The sequence below is a fragment of the Mustela erminea genome, chromosome 4 (assembly GCF_009829155.1).
Source record: "Mustela erminea isolate mMusErm1 chromosome 4, mMusErm1.Pri, whole genome shotgun sequence".
In the NCBI taxonomy this organism is placed as follows: domain Eukaryota; kingdom Metazoa; phylum Chordata; class Mammalia; order Carnivora; family Mustelidae; genus Mustela; species Mustela erminea.
In genome coordinates, this window is record NC_045617.1 from 70,288,295 (window position 1) to 70,306,212 (window position 17,918).

At 39.2% G+C, this 17,918-nt stretch overlaps 1 long non-coding RNA gene and 1 pseudogene across 1 annotated transcript in view; one reads left to right on the forward strand and one right to left on the reverse strand.

The window, feature by feature from the left end:
- LOC116587784 overlaps positions 1-12,017 on the forward strand; it is a 59,914-nt gene extending 47,897 nt beyond the window's left edge. Inside the window, exon 4 of the long non-coding RNA XR_004284638.1 lies at positions 11,837-12,017. This is a non-coding gene — a long non-coding RNA (uncharacterized LOC116587784). The remainder of the gene's footprint in view (positions 1-11,836) is intronic.
- Positions 2,044-2,175, reverse strand: LOC116589642 (annotated as a pseudogene).
- Positions 12,018-17,918: the final 5,901 nt, after the last annotated feature.

Below are 17,918 nucleotides of genomic sequence, written 5' to 3' on the forward strand. Positions count from 1 at the left end.
ATCCCAGGGTCCTGGGATCGAGCCCTGCATTGGGCTCTCCGTTCGATAGGGAGCCTGCTTCTCTCTCTCTCTGCCTGCCTCTCTGCCTACTTGTGATATCTGTCAAATAAATAAATAAAATCTTAAAAGAAAATCCATCTTTGTATTAAAAAAAATTAAAAGAAGTTGTTTCTTTAAAAAATGGTTTTTTTAAATTTACTAATTTAAAAAATCAGAAATGTCATTTTGAGTTTTTTTTCCCCATTTTTAAAATTTTATTTCTTTTCAGTGCTCCAGCATTCATTGTTTATGTACCACACCCAGTGCTCCATGTAATATGTACCCTCCATAATACCCACCACCAGGCTCACACCTTCCCCCCAACCAAACACCCTCAGTTTGTCTCTCAGAGTCCACAGTCTCTCATGGTTCGTCTCCCCCTCTGTTTCCACCCCCTTCACTTTTCCCTTCCTTCTCCTAATGTCCTCTATGTTATTCCTTATGCTCCACACGTAAGTGAGTCCATATGATAATTGAATTTCTCTGCTTGACTTATTTCACTCAGCATAATCTCTTCCAGTCCCATCCACGGTGTAGCAAAAGTTGTAGCAAAAATTTCTGATGGAGGCATAATACTCCATAGTGTATATGGACCATATCTTCTTTATCTATTCGTCCACTGAAGGGCATCTTGGTTCTTTCCACAGTTTGATGAGTATGGCCATTGCTGCTGTGAACATTAGGGTACTTCTTTTCATTACATCACTATCTTTGGGGTAAATACCCAGTAGTGCAATTGCAGGGTCATAGGGAAAGGGGAAAGGCTCCTTTTAATTTCTTAAGGAATCTCCACACTGTTTTCCAAAGTGGCTGCACCACCTTGCATTCACCAACAGTGTAAGAGGGTTCCCCTTTCTCCACATCCTCTCCAACACTTGTTGTTTACTGTCTTGTTAATTTTGGTCATTCTAACTGGTGTAAGGTGGTATCTTAATGTCTGTGTGTGTGTGTGTTTTTTTCCTTCGATGTGGTTTTGACTTGAATTTCCCTGATGGCTAATGATGATGAACATTTTTTCATGTGTCTGATATCCATTTGTATGTCTTCTTTGGAGAAGTGTCTGTTCATGTCTTCTGCCCATTTTCTGACATGATTATCTGTTTTTTGTGTGTTGAGTTTGAGGAGTTCTTTATAGATCTTGGATATCAACCTTTTGTCTGTAGTGTCATTTGCGAATGTCTTCTCCCATTCTGTGTGTTGCCTCTTTTTTTTCTGTTTTCTTTGCTGTGCAGAAGTTTTTTTCTTGATAAGTCCCAAAAGTTCATTTTCACTTTTGTCTCTTTTGCCTTTGGAGACATATCTTGAAAGAAGTTGCTGTGGCTGATATCAAAGAGATTACTGCCTATGTTCTCCTCTAGGAGTTTGATAGATTTCCTGCTTCACATTGAGGTTTTTTTTTATCCATTTTGAGTTTATCTTTGTGTGTGGTGTAAGAGAGTGGTCGAGTTTCATTCTACATGTAGCTGCCCAATTTTCCCAACACCATTTATTAAAGAGACTGTCTTTTTTCCACTGTATATTTTTTCCTGCTTTGTCAAAGATTATTTGACCATAGAGTTGAGGGTCCATATCTGGGCTCTCTATTCTGTTCCACTGGTCTATGTGTCTGTTTTTGTGCCAGTACTGTGCTGTCTTGGTGATCACAGCTTTGTAGTAAAGCTTGAAATCAGTCAATGTGATGCCCCCAGTTTTGTTTTTCTTTTTTCAGCATCTCCTTAACAATTCAGGGCCTCTTCTGGTTCCATACAAATTTTAGGATTGTTTGTTCCAGCTCTTTGAAAAATGCTGGTGGAATTTTGATCGGGATGGCATTGAAAGTATAGGTTGCTCTAGGCAGTATAGACATTTTAACAATGTTTATTTTTCCAATCCATGAGCATGGAATGGTCTTCCGTCTTTTTGTGTCTTCTTCAGTTTCTTTCAGGAGTGTTCTGTAGTTCCTCAAGTACAGATCCTTTACCTCTTTAGCTAGGTTTATTCCTAGGTATCTTAGTGCTGTAGTAAATGGAATCAATTCTCTATTTTCCCTTTCTATATTTTCATTGTTAGTGTTTAAGAAAGCATCTGATTTGAGGCTTTTTAAACTGATAAGAACATATACTACACTTGATCTTAGCCAAAAGGCCGAGAAGCGATGATTTGAGGCTTTTTAAATCAGGATATTGGACTAGGATTTCTCATTAATCATAGTAAGCTTCTCTAAATGAGCCCTGTTGTCCAGATGTTAAAGACCTAAACAAGTTTGCCAAACTTACTGTAGTAATCACTTATCAATAAATGTAAGTCATTATGCTGTATACCTTAAACTTATTCAGTGCCGTATGTCAATTATATTTCAATAAAGCTGACAGAAGGAAAGAAAAACCTACACAAAAAAGAGGGTATTGGAAGAACCCTTGGTTCTTCTATTAAAAAAAAACCAAAAAACACAAAACAAAAAAACAAAAAAACCCAAAACTAAAACAAAACAACAAAACAAAACAAAACCCCAAATAAACAAATAGATAAGCATCAGTACTATACTTTTTAGTAATTTCCATTGACCATAGTGACTTAGGTTGTTGCAAATGTAAAATTCTGTGTCCACTGTTCTGTTACTAATATATGTCACTGGGGTCTTCCTTATTTTTTTGTATATGTGGGTTTTGTGTATGTGGGTTTGTTTTTTTTTTTGATTGTTGCATAGTTTTACCTAGGAAACTTCAAAAGAATGAATAGAATGGAATGCCATTTTGGTAGGCAGAATAATAGCCCCTCAAAGTGTCTACTTTCTTTGTTTTGTTTTGTTTTTTAGTTTCCACATCTGAGCAAAATCATGTATTTGTCTTTCTCAGCTTGACTTATATTTCACTTAGCTTAACACCGTCCAGGTTCACCCATGTTGTTGCAAGCTCTCATTCTTTTTTATGACTGCATAATATTCTGTATGTATGTATATATAAAAAAATATTCTTTACCCATTCATCTATTGATGGATGATTTAAATACTTAGGGTGCTTTGGATAAATACCCAATAGTGGAAATATTGCATTATATAGTATTTCAATTTTTAATTTTTTTTTTTTGAGGACTCTCCATACTATTTTCCACAGTGGCCGCATGAATTTACATTCCCACCAACAGTACACAAGGGTTCCTTTATTCCATATCCTCACCAATACTTGCTATTTCTTTTCATTTTAGCCATTCTGACAGATATAAGGTGGTATCTCATTGTGGTTTTGATTTGCTTTTCTCTGATAATTAGTGATATTGGGCATCTTTTCCTATGTCTCTATGTCTTCTTTGGAAAATTTTCTATTTAAGTCCTCTGCCCATTTTTTAATTGGACTGTTTGCTGTTTTGGTGTTGAGTTGTATAATTCACTCATACGTAAAATCTAAAAAACAAAATGAATAAATAAGCAAAAAGCAGAATCAGACCTATAAATACAGAAAACAAACTGGTAGTTACCAGAGGGAAGAGGGTGGAGGGATGGATAAAATGGTGAAAGAGTGGGAGGTAAAGGCTTCCAGTTATGGAATGAATAAGTCACAGGAATAAACGGGACAGCACAGGGTATACAGTCAGTGATACTGTAATAGGCTTGTGTGGTGACAGATGGGGACCACACCTGTGGTGAGGGTAAGGGTAAGGTAACATTCAGAGAAGTTGAATCACTGTTACAGACCTGAAGCTAATGTAACATTGTGTGTCAGCTGTACTAAAAAAATTTTTTTAAAAGAAGTCCGTTTCCTGATGCCTGGAGTCTATGACTAAGTTACCTTACATAGCAAATAGGACTTTGTAGATATGACTAAATTAAGTGGGAGGATTATGTGAAACTGAGTTGGGAAGATTATTCTGGATTATCCAGGTGAACCCAATCTAATCCCATATGCTCTGAAAAGAAGAAAACCTTCCCTGGCTGTGGTCCGAGGGAGAGGCTACTCAGGGAGAATGGTTAAATGATGCTGACTGGGAGAAAGGAGGCCATTTCTGGAAGTGGAAGAGCAAGGAAATGGTTTCTTCCCTAGGGTCTCCAGAAGGGAGAGCAGGCCTGCCAGCACCCTGACTCGGCGCTGTGTCAGACCTACAGATCTGTAAGTTAATACTTACAGTATCAGTTTCTGACTTAACGACAGGTCTACCTAGGATTTTTCAATTTTTTCGTGGTGTGAAAGTGATACATATTTGGTAGGAACTGTACTTCAAAATTTCATTTTTTTATCTTTTCCTGGGCTAGTGATATGCAGTATGACACTCTTTTGTGATACTCTTTTGTGATGCAGTCATGAGTGTGAACTACCAGTACACTTACAACCATTCTGTGCCCTGCAGCCGTTGCAGCCATTCTGTTCTTCACTTTCAGTACACTGTGCATTAAATTACCTAAGGTATTCAACACTTTATTATAAAATAGGCTTTGTGTTAGATGATTTTGCCCAACTATACGCTAATGTGAGTGTTCTGAGCATGTGTAAGGTAGGTGACGTTAGGTGTATTAAGTAGGTGAGGTGTATTAAGTACATTTTGATTTAGCTTATTTTCAGCTTATAAGGGGTTTGTCAGGACAAAACCCATTGTAAGTCAGGAAGACCTCCGTGTGTGTGTGTGTGTGTGTGAGAGAGAGAGAGAGAGAGAGAGAGAGAGAGAAAAGAAATAGTTCCGACCTTGTCTTCTCTTTGAAGTGAGCTAAAGAGGAGATGGACCATGGGTATAGCTCCTTAAGGATTCCACATATTTAGAGATTTAAATCAGGACAGTTAAAAATTTTCAATCAGTATTCTTTTACCACTTTACATATACATGGGCATGTCTCCAGAGGATTTATATTTAAGAATTTGCTTGCAAAGTAGATCACCAAACATACATTTGCAGAATATGTTCCTCCTTGTCCTCCCCAACTCACCATTAAAATGCCAGAGTTCCTGAATAAAAGATGAACCTGAGGCAGAGGAAGATGTTTACGGATATGCTTCTGAATCACTTACCTTCTTTCACTGCTAAATCACTTATCTAGTGCTTCATTTCAAAGTTAACTAATCTTCAGCACAGCCCAATAAGAAAATATTTCAGTTTACAGTAAGTGAACAGAGGTGCAGAAAACACCATGAGAAACTAAGCCTGCTCTTGAGCACTATTGAGCTTTAAAGTTGAGGTGGAGGGGCGCCTGAGTGGCTCAGTTGGTTAAGCAACTGCCTTCGGCTCAGGTCATGATATTGGAGTCTAAGGATCGAGTCCCACATTAAGCTTCCTGCTCAGTGGGGAGTCTGCTTCTCCAGCTGACCTCTCTCCTCTCATGCTCTGTCTCTCAAATAAATAAATAAAATCTTTAAAAAAAAATAAAGTTGAGGTGGAAAGAAATCTTAGAAGTCATTCAGCCTAATTCCCTCATTTTATGGACACTCAGGAAGACTAAGACAGTTATGCAAGTTCAAACAGCTATTCGGTGACAAGGTTCGTAATGACTTTACTTCTGATTTCTGCACTTTCTTCTCCATCACTCTGCACCTTGTTCTTTTCTCCTGCTTCCATGTCTCCTACATTGAATCTGCCATGGTGACCTGTTGATTCGTCTTTGGAATTAGCTCTTAGATTTATCCTTTCTTCATTCCTGACACATCCTCCTTGTTTGATGTCTCAATTGCCACAACTTCGCTCTGACCAGTTTCTCACAGCCTGATTCATCTTACACCTGACCACCAGCCTGATCTGCAGAACACACCATGTTTCTCCTCCTGAACCAAGACTTCCAGACCTTTCACAGAGGACATCTGAACTCTTCACCCTGGCATTCAATCCCCTGTATTGTCTGATACCTGCAGTTTTGTTTTGTTTTGTTTTTAAAGATTTTATTTATTTATTTGAGAGAAAGAGAGAGCATGAGGGGGGCAGGGAGGGGCAGACAGAGAGGAATAAGCAGACTCCCTGCTGAACAGAGACCCTGACAATGGGCTGGATTCCAGGATCCCAAGATCATAATCAGAACCAAAGTCAGACGCTCAACTGACTGAGCCACCTGGGTTCCCCGATCTCTGCAGTTTTATCTCCTGATTCCTAATACGAATGTTCTGTGCCAGCCAGAGTGGTCTTCTTCCTAATTCTGCAGGCTCCCCCTCATTTCCACTCTCCTACACTGTTCATACCTTTTTCATAGCTGGAAATGTCCTTTCTTCTATTCTACTTACAAAAGTTACATCAGTTTAGTACACCTCTCTTGATTCCTTCTTCCTTACTTTGACTCTTTCTAAGAACTCCACACACAAAGAATTACTCTGTCTCTTGAGCACCTTGAATAAACACTTTCCAAGAATCACATTTTAGCACTTGACTATATCTGGTCTAGCTCTTCGCTGTACATGGCCTCTTTCTTGCTGTTTCAGGCGTATAATGGGAAGGTGGCTCCGTTTTATGGGAGAGACATCGGGTTTTAGAGTTGATTTGTGAGTCATGAGGGAAATCCATCGTGGTGGATGCCCTGGCCTCACGATGAACCTGGGGGAAAGCATGCATGGAGAGATTTTAAGAAGATGAGGATAGAACCTGGTAAAGAGAGGAAAGATAATCAGGAGCTGGAGGGAGGTTATGAGAGGTCAGGGACAATTAGCAGAGGGAGGACCACGGAGAGGATGCCAGGAAATAACAGAAGAAACAGGTTTCCAAGGAGCCTACTTTCTGCCTTCGGAGTGTTAAATATTACTATCTTTATTTAAGACAGAAGGTTTTTAATAGGCCACAGGATAAATTTTGGAGTTAAAATTCGGTTTATCTAGAAGGCAGCTTGTATACAAGAACTCTAAAGTAGAAAAATAAAATAAACACGAAACTACAAGCTAAATAGTTCTTATTTTAAAAATGCTGGACTTTGTCAAATATAATTCAATAAAGTCCAGATTAAAAAAGTCTTCAAGATATGTTGATTGATGTTTCAAACATGTTATTAAAGTAAATAAGATAAATGATGAGTTTCTTTGAATCAAAGAACTGTTTAAGAACAAAAAGGCGGGGAGAGAGAAAGAGAAAATATTTAGGCTTCAAAAAATGGAAGATAACATCTAGGCTGTTTATTATAACAACACAGCCAACTGTTGCCCAGTTACTTTTCCCACCATGAAATAATTTAGTCTGGCCAGATGATTCCTTCAAGGAGACAAGCTGCTAATTGCCTACACCTTGGTAGTGACCTTAAAAAAGCACTATTGAGAACAAGCAAATTACTTGGGTCTGATTTATTATTCCAGCTAATTAGATGAGCCTTTGACCCAATAATAGTCTTGTTTAATTGAGTAAGCAGACTACCTACCGAAACCAACCAAGTCACTGGCCATTATAGGTAGATAAAGAGTCTGAAGGTGATCTTTGGAAAATCAAGTCAAGCAGTGCAGACATGACCATGTCCTCACTATGAAGAGAGAAAAATGAGAGTCATGAGCCATTGTAGAGCAGAGATTTCAACACGAAGTTCAGATCAAAGCCCCTTCTTTTGTCGGCTGTGGCAAACTAAGGATAGGTACTCTTAATCTCTGTTGTGCGTTGAATAGTGGCCCCCTCCATTCATCTTTATCTTGAACCTCACATGTGACCTTTTCTGGAAATAAAATAAGAGACTTTACAGAGCTAATTAGTTAAGTTAAAATGAGGTCATACTAAATGAGAGTGGGTCCTAAATCCAACTGCTGTCCTTATAAGAAGAGGAGAGAGACTCTGTTTTGACTCTTTACGTACCTTTTATTTTTTTTTTTCAGAGTTTCTGAGGAGTCCATTCATTGAAAAGCCATCCCAGCATGCCCCAGCCCTCCAAACCGCTCCCTGTGGGAGCTTAGCAGACTTCTCCTTTGAGTGACACCGTGTGCACTCAACTGCCCAGGGAATGAGATTTCTATTCTGTGACATTCCCGACCCTTAAAGGTCATCCAGCATTCTGGTGCTGAAGAAATAAGCCCACTGGGAGCCTGAGTTGCTACACCATGGGGCCTGAGAACCACTGGAAATTTTCCTTAGACAGAAGACCTTTCCTTTTTACTGCTTTTGGACGTTGTTTTCTTTGTTAAAGCCTGACCTCTAAGCTCACAGCTTTAGTATTCTTTCAAGAGTCTTAGTCATCTGGTCTCCATGAGAGAACTTTGGGTCTGGAGGTGGTCTCTGGATTTGGAGATCATTGGTTTGATAGGGCAAACGGTTGCAGTTCTTTTCTGTGCCACACACTATCGTGTGGAGGGTGGCTTCAGGGACAACTCGCAGGGCCGAGAGGGTATGTGTTTCAAGCTTGCTTGTTTGCTATCTGCCCTCCTGCCACCTCTGTTTCTGTCTGTCTTTTCCAGCCACTGTAAATTTTAATGTTTTCAAGCATTTGCAGAGCTTAGAACAGTACTTGGTGTTTGATAAACACCAGATACATGTGATCTCATTATTAATCGTGTGCATTAATCTCAGTTTGAGATGTTCCTTAGACTCAGCCACTAAGGAGTAGGCACAGTTTAAAGCCAGTGAATGGCTTTCAGGTTTTTTGTGATTCACTCTGTCTACCTGTTTCAGAGAGCTGCCTTGGAGGGAAGGATGGCAATGCTATGCTGAGATAGAGGTACGAACCATTATCTCCAGCTTTTCAGGAACTACTGTTATCCAGACTGCTCAAGGAACAAATGTGTAGCTCTTTTGGTTAATATAGCCATGTCACTGAAAGCACAGATGACTCATTAAAGCATTACAATCAATAAAATAAAGAGACCCTTTGCTTATGCCCCTGACAAAATATGGCTGGAAGGGATGAAGGTCCAGAGTGGTCACCAGAAGCCAGAAGGAGAGCCATGTACAGGAGCCTGAGGGAACGGAATGATGACCTTCCATGAAAGGATACAACCAACGGAAGTGCTCTTACGGGGAGGGAGTCAGAGTAACAAATACCCAGGCCTCATTTTCCTCCCTTTCTGCAGTCTTCTGCTGGTGCATCTCATTGCTAAACCCCAGCAGAGGCCAGAAAGTGTGGGAGTTTGTTGATATGGTTCATACAGCTCACTCTGCATAGCGACCAGTGCAGAGAAGGGGGGAGGGAAAGGTTGAGCTGAAGAGGCAAAGGAAAGATACAAGCATTGGGTTTTGTGAACATGAGTTATACCGTGCCTTCTATGGACAACAGCAGCATTAAGGAGTTTAAGGCTTAGATCCACCTGGGGCAGTGCCAGAATAGTGTTGTAGGCAAATAACCAAACCAAACCAAAACAAAACACAGTCTGTGCAATCGGCAATAATTTCAATGAGACTAGTCTTTTCTTTGGTTTACGTAAATACTCTGAGGCCGTAAGTAGACCCAAGAATATTTGTTTAAAAAATGTATTTTGGTCATAGTTTCTTCTGTTTCCTATGCCTCTCTCTTGAAGACCTCCCTCTCCTCCCAAGATCTCCTCTAGCAGTCAGTTCCACATTTTACCTGTCGTCTAGCCCCGCTCTGCCCACAGTCACTTCCTGCTCTTCCAACATAGAAAGTCCCAATTCTCTCATTTTCTAAGGTGGGGAGGAGCCTTGTTTGAGCTGGGGGAAAAGGGGGCCAGTCTATGGGAGTGACCCACAAGGTAGATTAGTAGTGGGCAGTGATGGTCAAGCTTCAAATAGGCAAATATTTTCACGCCGTTTTATAGGCATAGGAAGATTCTGCAGATGCCAGGTGGTCAAGCTCTGGAGAATGGTGCTAAAGACTTTTCTGAGCTTACCCTCCTACATCCAGTCTTAACCCTGGTGATCTCACCTGTACCTTTGAGACAAGATGATAAGCAAGACTGTCTTTTCCAAAGATTCACTGAGTTCGGGCTGTTGATGGCAAATCATGTGATCCTGTAATTGATTACCCTTGGATTTATTACTAAAGCAGGAGCTAGCTTTAGGTACACTGGCTTTCCTCTCTCCTTCTGGATCTAGGGCTGGGGTTCAGCAAGTCAGGGAAAGCCAGTGGCTTGCAGAATGTTCATCATCACGTAGATTTCCCGAGGGAAATCCAGGTCAGAGCGAAATCAGTGATTGTCAAGCTGACAATCTCTTATAACTGCCATAGTAGATGTTGTTTTGACAATAACTACAACGTTTTGAATATATGTGCTAAGATTTGTATTTACTCCTCCAATTCAACTGATGTTTAACCCCCTAAATCCCCACCAAACCAAGAAAATGAACACCTTAGGAAATGTGACCCGAGTAAAGTTATCTGCCCCTTGTTGCGAGCCTACCTCAGGGCAGTCCCTGCGAGGGAATTTCCTAGTGATGCATAGCCAGCTTATGTAATGTATATATAAACATCCCCATTTCACAGATGAGAAAAGTCAGATGTCAGATGAGAAAAGTCACTTGCACAGCTGTTGTGCAGCCCACGCAGTCTGTATACCAAGTAAAGGGCAGTTAAAATTATATGGTCAGTTAAAAACCTATGTTGTTTTTACCATAGCTGTGTTTTGCTACTAGGAGCACAAATCTATATTGATCAATTAGATTGGTCTTGACATTGGCTGATTAGAAATAAATTAAACTTCTTTACAACCTGAGTTGGATAATAGAAGAGGCCTTCCTCCTACATTCTGTTAAGATCATTCATGCTCACCTTTTTCTTTCTCCTTGTGTTTTCCTGTAAGCTTGAAGAATATCACACCTCCATAGGTGGAGTAGACTTTGGGTCCAGATAAGCTGTTTCTGGAAAATAACATGAGGCTGTTTCCTCATGTTTAAAAGACAGATAGCTTTTAACATTTCATATAAGGATCAGAAAGAGTACATACAATATATCTGGTATAATTTGGATAGCTCAAAAGGGGTAGCTATTATTGTGGCTTTTGAAATCATTCTGGTGAAGAGACTGGAGGCTGCTGCTTGCTTATTTGCTTTGGAGTCCTCAGCTGATGTGCGAGCATGTAAGTATACTAGCCCCTAGGTGAGTGTGAGCTTGCCAACTCCAGCTTTGCCCTTGCCTCTGACCTGTACATACACCACACCTAATGTCTCTGCAAGGCTCAAAGATGATACCTATTTTTAGATTTCCTTTTTAAAACATTTTATTTATTTATTTGTCAGAGAGACTGAGAGCACACAAGCAAGGGGAACAGGAGGTAGACAGAGAGAGGCAGGGAGCCCAATGCAGGACTCGATCCCAGGACCCTGGGAACATGACCTGAGCTGAAGGCAGACACTTAACCAACTGAGCCACCCAGGCATCCCTTTAGATTTCTAAAATAAAAATGCTGTTGCCCTGAAGAGTTGTTAAGTTTGCATGTATCTGTGGATTCTGAGGCTGAGCAGAAGAGTAATAGATTTTCATTGAAAGCCAGTAATTAAAGATCTAGAATGCCCCATTGATCTAAATGTGTATCGTCATACTCGTAAAATAGGATTAAACACTTATGGTCTTTTTATTTCAAAAACTGGAGGTCTAAAGCATGTACCTCATAAAGGTGGCAATATGTTGTCTAGCACAAAATTATATTCAATAGGTTTTCATACTATCAAATTGTTACATAATCAGTAATATGTCATAAGTGTACATACATACAGTCAGTATCAGCAGATATTTCAGGATATTTAGTGACAGAGTTTAAAATCCAATATGATTTAGTGGCACGTTTTCATTGGCCAGAACTGTCTGTTGCCAAATGCTTTCTCTTCTCTGTTCTTCTTTTTTTTGCATTTCTATCATATTTTCTCTTTCTGCTAGTTTTGCCTTAGCTGAAAATTAAGTGGGTTCCTATAATGAAATCATAGCTTTCAATAGACTATAGAATAATTCTGGAAGCATTAACTTAAGCTGACCCATTGAAGGATATTATATTTTGATGACTAGAAATTAAAGCATTCCAAAAGAGCCTGGAAATGCTGAAGAGAAAAACTAAGAAAAACTTGAAATTTGAAAAGGCATACACCAAATTAATCATCCCAGAACCCAAACATGGAAGCAGGAGAGCAAATACACACACCAGAAATCCTTCCCTGGATTTGTTTTCAAGATTAGACCCGAAGGAAAGATAAACAAGACAAGATGGAGTAAATGAGCTGGATCTGAGAAGTTTTGGAAGGTCAAGTAGTTGAAATTCAAACAAAGAAAGATTATTTCAAACCTTTTATCATGAACTCTCTGTTTAGCTACTTTAATGGTAAGCATGATAAAATTCTAATGTTCCAGTCTTCTAAGGGCAAATATTACTCAAATTATTACCTAGTTGAGAGTATAAAATGAGCATTTTATAGTCTGTGCTGGTGTTAGGCTAGACCCAATAGACTTGAATTCATAAGAGCTTCTGTTCTCATCTGACAGTGTACAGTGTTCATCGTATGGTACACAGTAAGACAGACAAAAGGTTTCCAAAGGTCCTGAAGTATTTGAGGCATGAATTACAAAATAAAAAAGTCACATCAGAACCCTGTTGCTCGGTGAGTTGAACCCAGCTGTGCTCAGCGTCTCTGACAACAAGAAGTTTCATTCATGGCTCTGCGGTGAACATACATGACACATAGCAGGAGCAGAGCCCAGTCCCCAAAATACCAGGACGAAAGACCTCTCCGCAAATGCTAACATGCAGAAATTTGGGGATGGACACACATGAAAAATCATTTGCTCTTTTAAGTCTAAACATTCTTATGATTTTTTCATAGCTATGAATTCACAGCATGAATGAGAACAGCAGTAACCTAAGATACAGTCCGTGTTCTTCTTGTTTGAGAAAGGAAACTAATATTGGGGGCCTTGTGTGTGGGTTAGAAATGAACAGTCTTTTCAATAAATGACTCCAGAGAAATTTACCAATATGGGACAAGGAGAAATTTGGCCCTATTTCAAATCATGAACAAAAATCGGTTTTATGTACATTGCAGATCTAAATATGAAAACCAAATAGTAAATCTTCATCATATATGGGTAGCACTAGATTTTTTAAATAGGAGGCAAAACATACTGACCCTAAAGGAAGTGAAGGATAAGCTTTACTATGATAAAATTAAGATCTTTGTTTCCTCTAAGACACTATGAAGTAAGTGAAAAAGAGAGCAGAAGAGTGGGTAAAGTGCTGGCTGCATGTATATCTACAAAGCCCTGTTCTAAGCATTTCCCCCTCGGTTTTATTGAGCTATAATTGACATATAACATGGTATTAGTTAAAGGTGTACAACATAATGATTTGGTATATGTATGTGGTACAAAATGATTACCCCAGTAAGTTTGGTTAATATCCTTCACATAGTTACAACCTTCTTCTAGTGATGAGGACTTTAAAGAGTTACTCAGCAACTTTCAAATACACAAGGGAGTATTGTTAACTATAGTCAACATGCTGTATGTTATATCCCCAGAATTTATTTATCTTACCACCGGAAGTTAGTTTCTTCTGAGCACCTACAGAAAAATGTCAGGAACACACTACAGGTACTACACTACCCAGTGTGGGTGAGTCCATGGGAGTGTAAACAGGAATTCTGGAGAATAGTTTGGAATGATGCATTATGCATAATCTGTGACAAGCAATTCCACTCCTAGAAATGTGTGCTTATGTACAGCAAGACACACCTATAAAAACATTCCCAGCCATGTTGTTTGCAAAGTTTACCAATAATCAATTGGAAAATTAAATTGTGGTATAATCGCAGGAGAAAGTATTAGAAAGCAACGACACTGAGAGAACTCTAGCTCCTTGCATTACATGAGTATCAAAATGGAATGCTGAGCCAAGAAATCCGGGCATGAGAAGAGACAAACTATAGTTAACGTACATAAGGCTCAAAAACAACAAACCTAAACTGTTGTATTCAGGGAAATGTGCCTATGTCCTAAAATCACATTTTAAGAAGAAAGCAAGTAATTAAATGTAGCCATAGTGGTGACCTATGAGGGGTTGGAAAAAAGGGAACAGCAAACAGAAGGGTCCAGCAAATAGGAGGGACCATGCATGGGCTTCGGAATGACAGAGGATTTCCTGTTTCTTCACCAGAATGTCAGGGTGTTTCCTTTGCGACGAATCCAAGTTACTGTACATGCCATTGTCCATTTTTTTTTGGGGGGGGTATGGGTGTTTTCTTTCACAATAACAAGTTCACCCAAAAAACCAGGCATGTGAGACAGAGATTCAGAATTAATCTCTCATGTGCTTCAACCATAGGGAGTAGATCAGGGTATCTAACTTACTGTTTCTGCTTCAGTGTGCCATTGACCTCTTTCCATTATCACTGTGCAAAGTGTGGCTGTGCAGAGAAGCAAAGTTGGGGTCTTTGTAATCAATTTCACCAATGTGCTTCCTCGCAGAATAGGATGACAGTTTGAATACACAACTCCATATAAAGTAAAATGTGTGTGATGTTTTGCTCCAAAGAAATCACAGTTTTCAGTGAAACCATCAAAATAATCTCATGGCTGTGAACGAGTTACCTCTCATTTGGTAGGAGTGACTCTGCACAATCTTGGCTTGTGCTCTCTTGTCTCATCCATTCCATGCACAGAGACCCACCGCACATCTTTGCTCTGCGCACACAGGTCACGGAGTTTGCAAGATTACTAGTCTGGCATTTGGAGCCTACGTCATGGAGGAATACGTCTCTCGCTAGCAAAACTGACCTTTCATCCAGAGAGCTCTAATTGACATTTATAAATTAATTGGACTCTGTCTTCCTGTGTATCTCACTTGGAGAGCAAACATTCAGACAAATGCACCCAAGAGGAAAATAATGCTGTATATATATGACTTACTCTTTTTTGATTTCACTGTATTTCCTAAACTGTTTTCTTTTTTCACCATGAAGGAGGAACTTCTCTTTTTGTTTAGGCCATTGGCATCTGAGAATTTGCTTAGCCTGTTTGGTAATATAATATGAATAGTTATAAAATGTGCAGCCTCTTTTATTTTTTTTTCCTAATAATGTGTACAGTTTACTTCTGTCTCATTCATCTGTAAGCAGTCCACAGCTTTCCAGTTTCGCATATCTTTGTATGTCCAGGGCACGTTATCAAATTCTTTTTAAAGAAGTAATTGGAAAAATTTATCAAAGCCAAAATTGTCTTCTCCTAGAGTTTGGAAAATATAATATATGTCAGCATTCAATAATTCAAACTACCAAAATAAATTAGGAAGCATCTACGATTAACAAAAGAGGTTTAAAAGAGTCTTCATCATTAAATTAGATTCTTATTCTGACTCAAGTAAGAAATGTCTGCAGAAAAATTAGAAAGCTCAAAAACAAAACAAAACAAAACAAAACAAAACAAAACCCCAAACCCATAAACAAAGATAGGACCCAGAGATACCAATTTTTTAGTGCAGTTTCTTCCAAATTCTCTGCTCTGTATGCATGTGTATTCACTTGCCTTATATACACTCTCACACACAGTTACTTTGGCTGAAGGAATAATAGTTTCTTATTTAAAAATACATACGATTATTTACTAATTATCTAAATGCTGCCTACTGCTGGAAAGCTATTTCAGGAGAGTGGTCCCAGAGCTCATCGCTCAGAGCCTTGAAGGGCAAGTGAAAGTCATAGGGCACACTGTGTGATTCCTCTGAATTTTTTAGTCATACATTGGGCTGTACTGGTGAGCCAGCCGGTTCGGGTAAATGGGTCCATCTCCAGAGCTGAATCACTGCTCTCCACACCCCCTACCCCCCAACCTCCTGGACCTATCTTCAGCCAGCAGGAGCTCCTTGTAAAGCCTTTGTGACCCTATAGAGAATCCCTGGGCCCTGCATGACAATGTCACCCTCCCTCCCATTTGCATGATGTCAGTGAGCTTCTCTACAATTTGATCTTTTCAGCTTTGTCATGCATAGCAACAAAGATGCCTAAGTCAGGAATGATTATCCTCATTTTCCATGGATCCAAGGTATGGCAGGCGAACCTTTCTGCTCGTTTTTGTAAGTTACATCTTGCAACCCGGACAGGGGCAGTTAATGGGGTTGAGCAGTACTGCATCTCGTCGCCAGGGAGATTTTGCATCTCCAGGCCCAGGGGTCCCTTTGCAAATATCCCAAGCCACTAGCTGATGTACACAGTAGATTGATTCTTAAGTTTTCCTGCAATATTATTAGGAACACTTTATTTGCTAGAGAAATTAGATTGTGAGGAACCATAATAAAGAGTTGATTAGATATTTTTTACTATTTTATGTATGCAAGTATGTATGTGTCATGTATATAGTGTGATATATAGTAAAAAGGTAACCTGTGGCCATGAGGAGACCGGAGAGTAAGACAGGAGAAAAAAGGAGAAAGAACTGAAACGTAACTTTAGGGACCGGAAGGCATTTGATTACGTTCACCTTTAATAAAGGACTTCATTCTGATCCTGAGGTAGGTTCATTTCCATCAGCACTGGCCATTTTCTATTACTTCTGGTCTTCAAAGACAAAACAGCTGGAATATTTTATATTTCTCCTCCTTCAGGAAGGGTGCTCTGTGAAGGGAGCATCTTATAAAAAAGAAACATTATTTAGAGGGCACCTTCATTTGAGAAACGTGGAGATAATCTAAAACAGCTCTGTCTGACATGTAACTCTTCTCCTCATGGGACACATTAGGGTTTCAAATGAAATACGGGGTTTCCCCCCCCTTGGAGTAAACAATCTTTACTTGTGGGAAAACTGTCCACCGTGAAAACAGAATACATATGGCTTTATGAAATGTTACAATTTTACAGCTGGCGTGAAGAATTCCATTTGGGATATTTGGTCCAACTCAGCATCAAATTCCATCGTCATCCTCTTGCAGACAATACAAGTGCAATACAAGTGTTGCTTGCTTACAGAGTTGGAGCGGTACAATAAGAAAACACAGAGGATTGCTTTGATTATTTTCTGAGGCAAAATAAATATATATTTTTAAAAGTCCTTACCGAAGGTCATAGCCTGTTCTTGAACTCATTTAAACTCGGAAATGACTTTTCTCTCCCCTGAAACTGTTCTCCTTCCAACCGTTCCCACACACCCACCCCATTAGGAAATGCTTCTCTTTCTTCTTCTATTGGTTTGTACACTATTCCTCACATACCAGCTTTCTCTTGATTGAAAGGGAGGTTGAGTGACAGGTATGTGCCGGGCTTCCAGGCTTCTGAACCCGCATTATAGATGAGACTTGTCAGCTTCCTGACACGTGCTACTTGTTTGCTGAACACTTTTCTTTTAAGCTCTTTATTTGTGAAATTATTTTACTTTGGATTGATTCTCTTTCGATATTTTACTTTTGTAAGACGCGGTGACTGCCTAATTAGGTGAATTCCCACAGAATTGTAGGTTGGTGATACCCTCCTTATAGTTCTAATTATTTTTTATTATAAAAGTAGCACAGAATTATGACTATTAAAAAAAGCTAAATGGTACTGGAGTATATAAAGTAAAATGTGGAATTTCACTTCTCTACTCCCAAATCCCACTGAACTGTAGTAAATTTTACATCTATAACCCATCTATCCGTATAGACTTTCTATTTGTATAAGAATAAACACATTCATATTATTATTTGATTTTACCACAGTTTAGAAACCTCTATCTTTTATTGATGGACATCCATTTATATGTGTGAATAAGTGAAACAAAAGTTCCCAGAAGTAGAATTTCAGTATCAAAGTGTAGTGGCATTTGAAGTTTGGAAGGTTTTGCCGGGTGGTTTCCTAAAGTTTACACAAGTTTGTACTCTGTTAATTTTACGCAAGGGCACTGTTCCATTTTCTGATGAATAAAGGGGTGCTAGCAATTAATCTTTGATTAATTGTGGGTTTTTTAAAATTTTTTATTATTGTGGTTTCAGTTTGCTTTATTTTTAATGACCTCAGACATCTTTCCACATCCTTATTGACCACATGTATTATTTTGCTATAAAATACATTTTGAGGGGTACCTGGGTGGCTACTGCCTTTGGCTCAGGTTATGATCTCAGGGTTCTGGGGTTCAA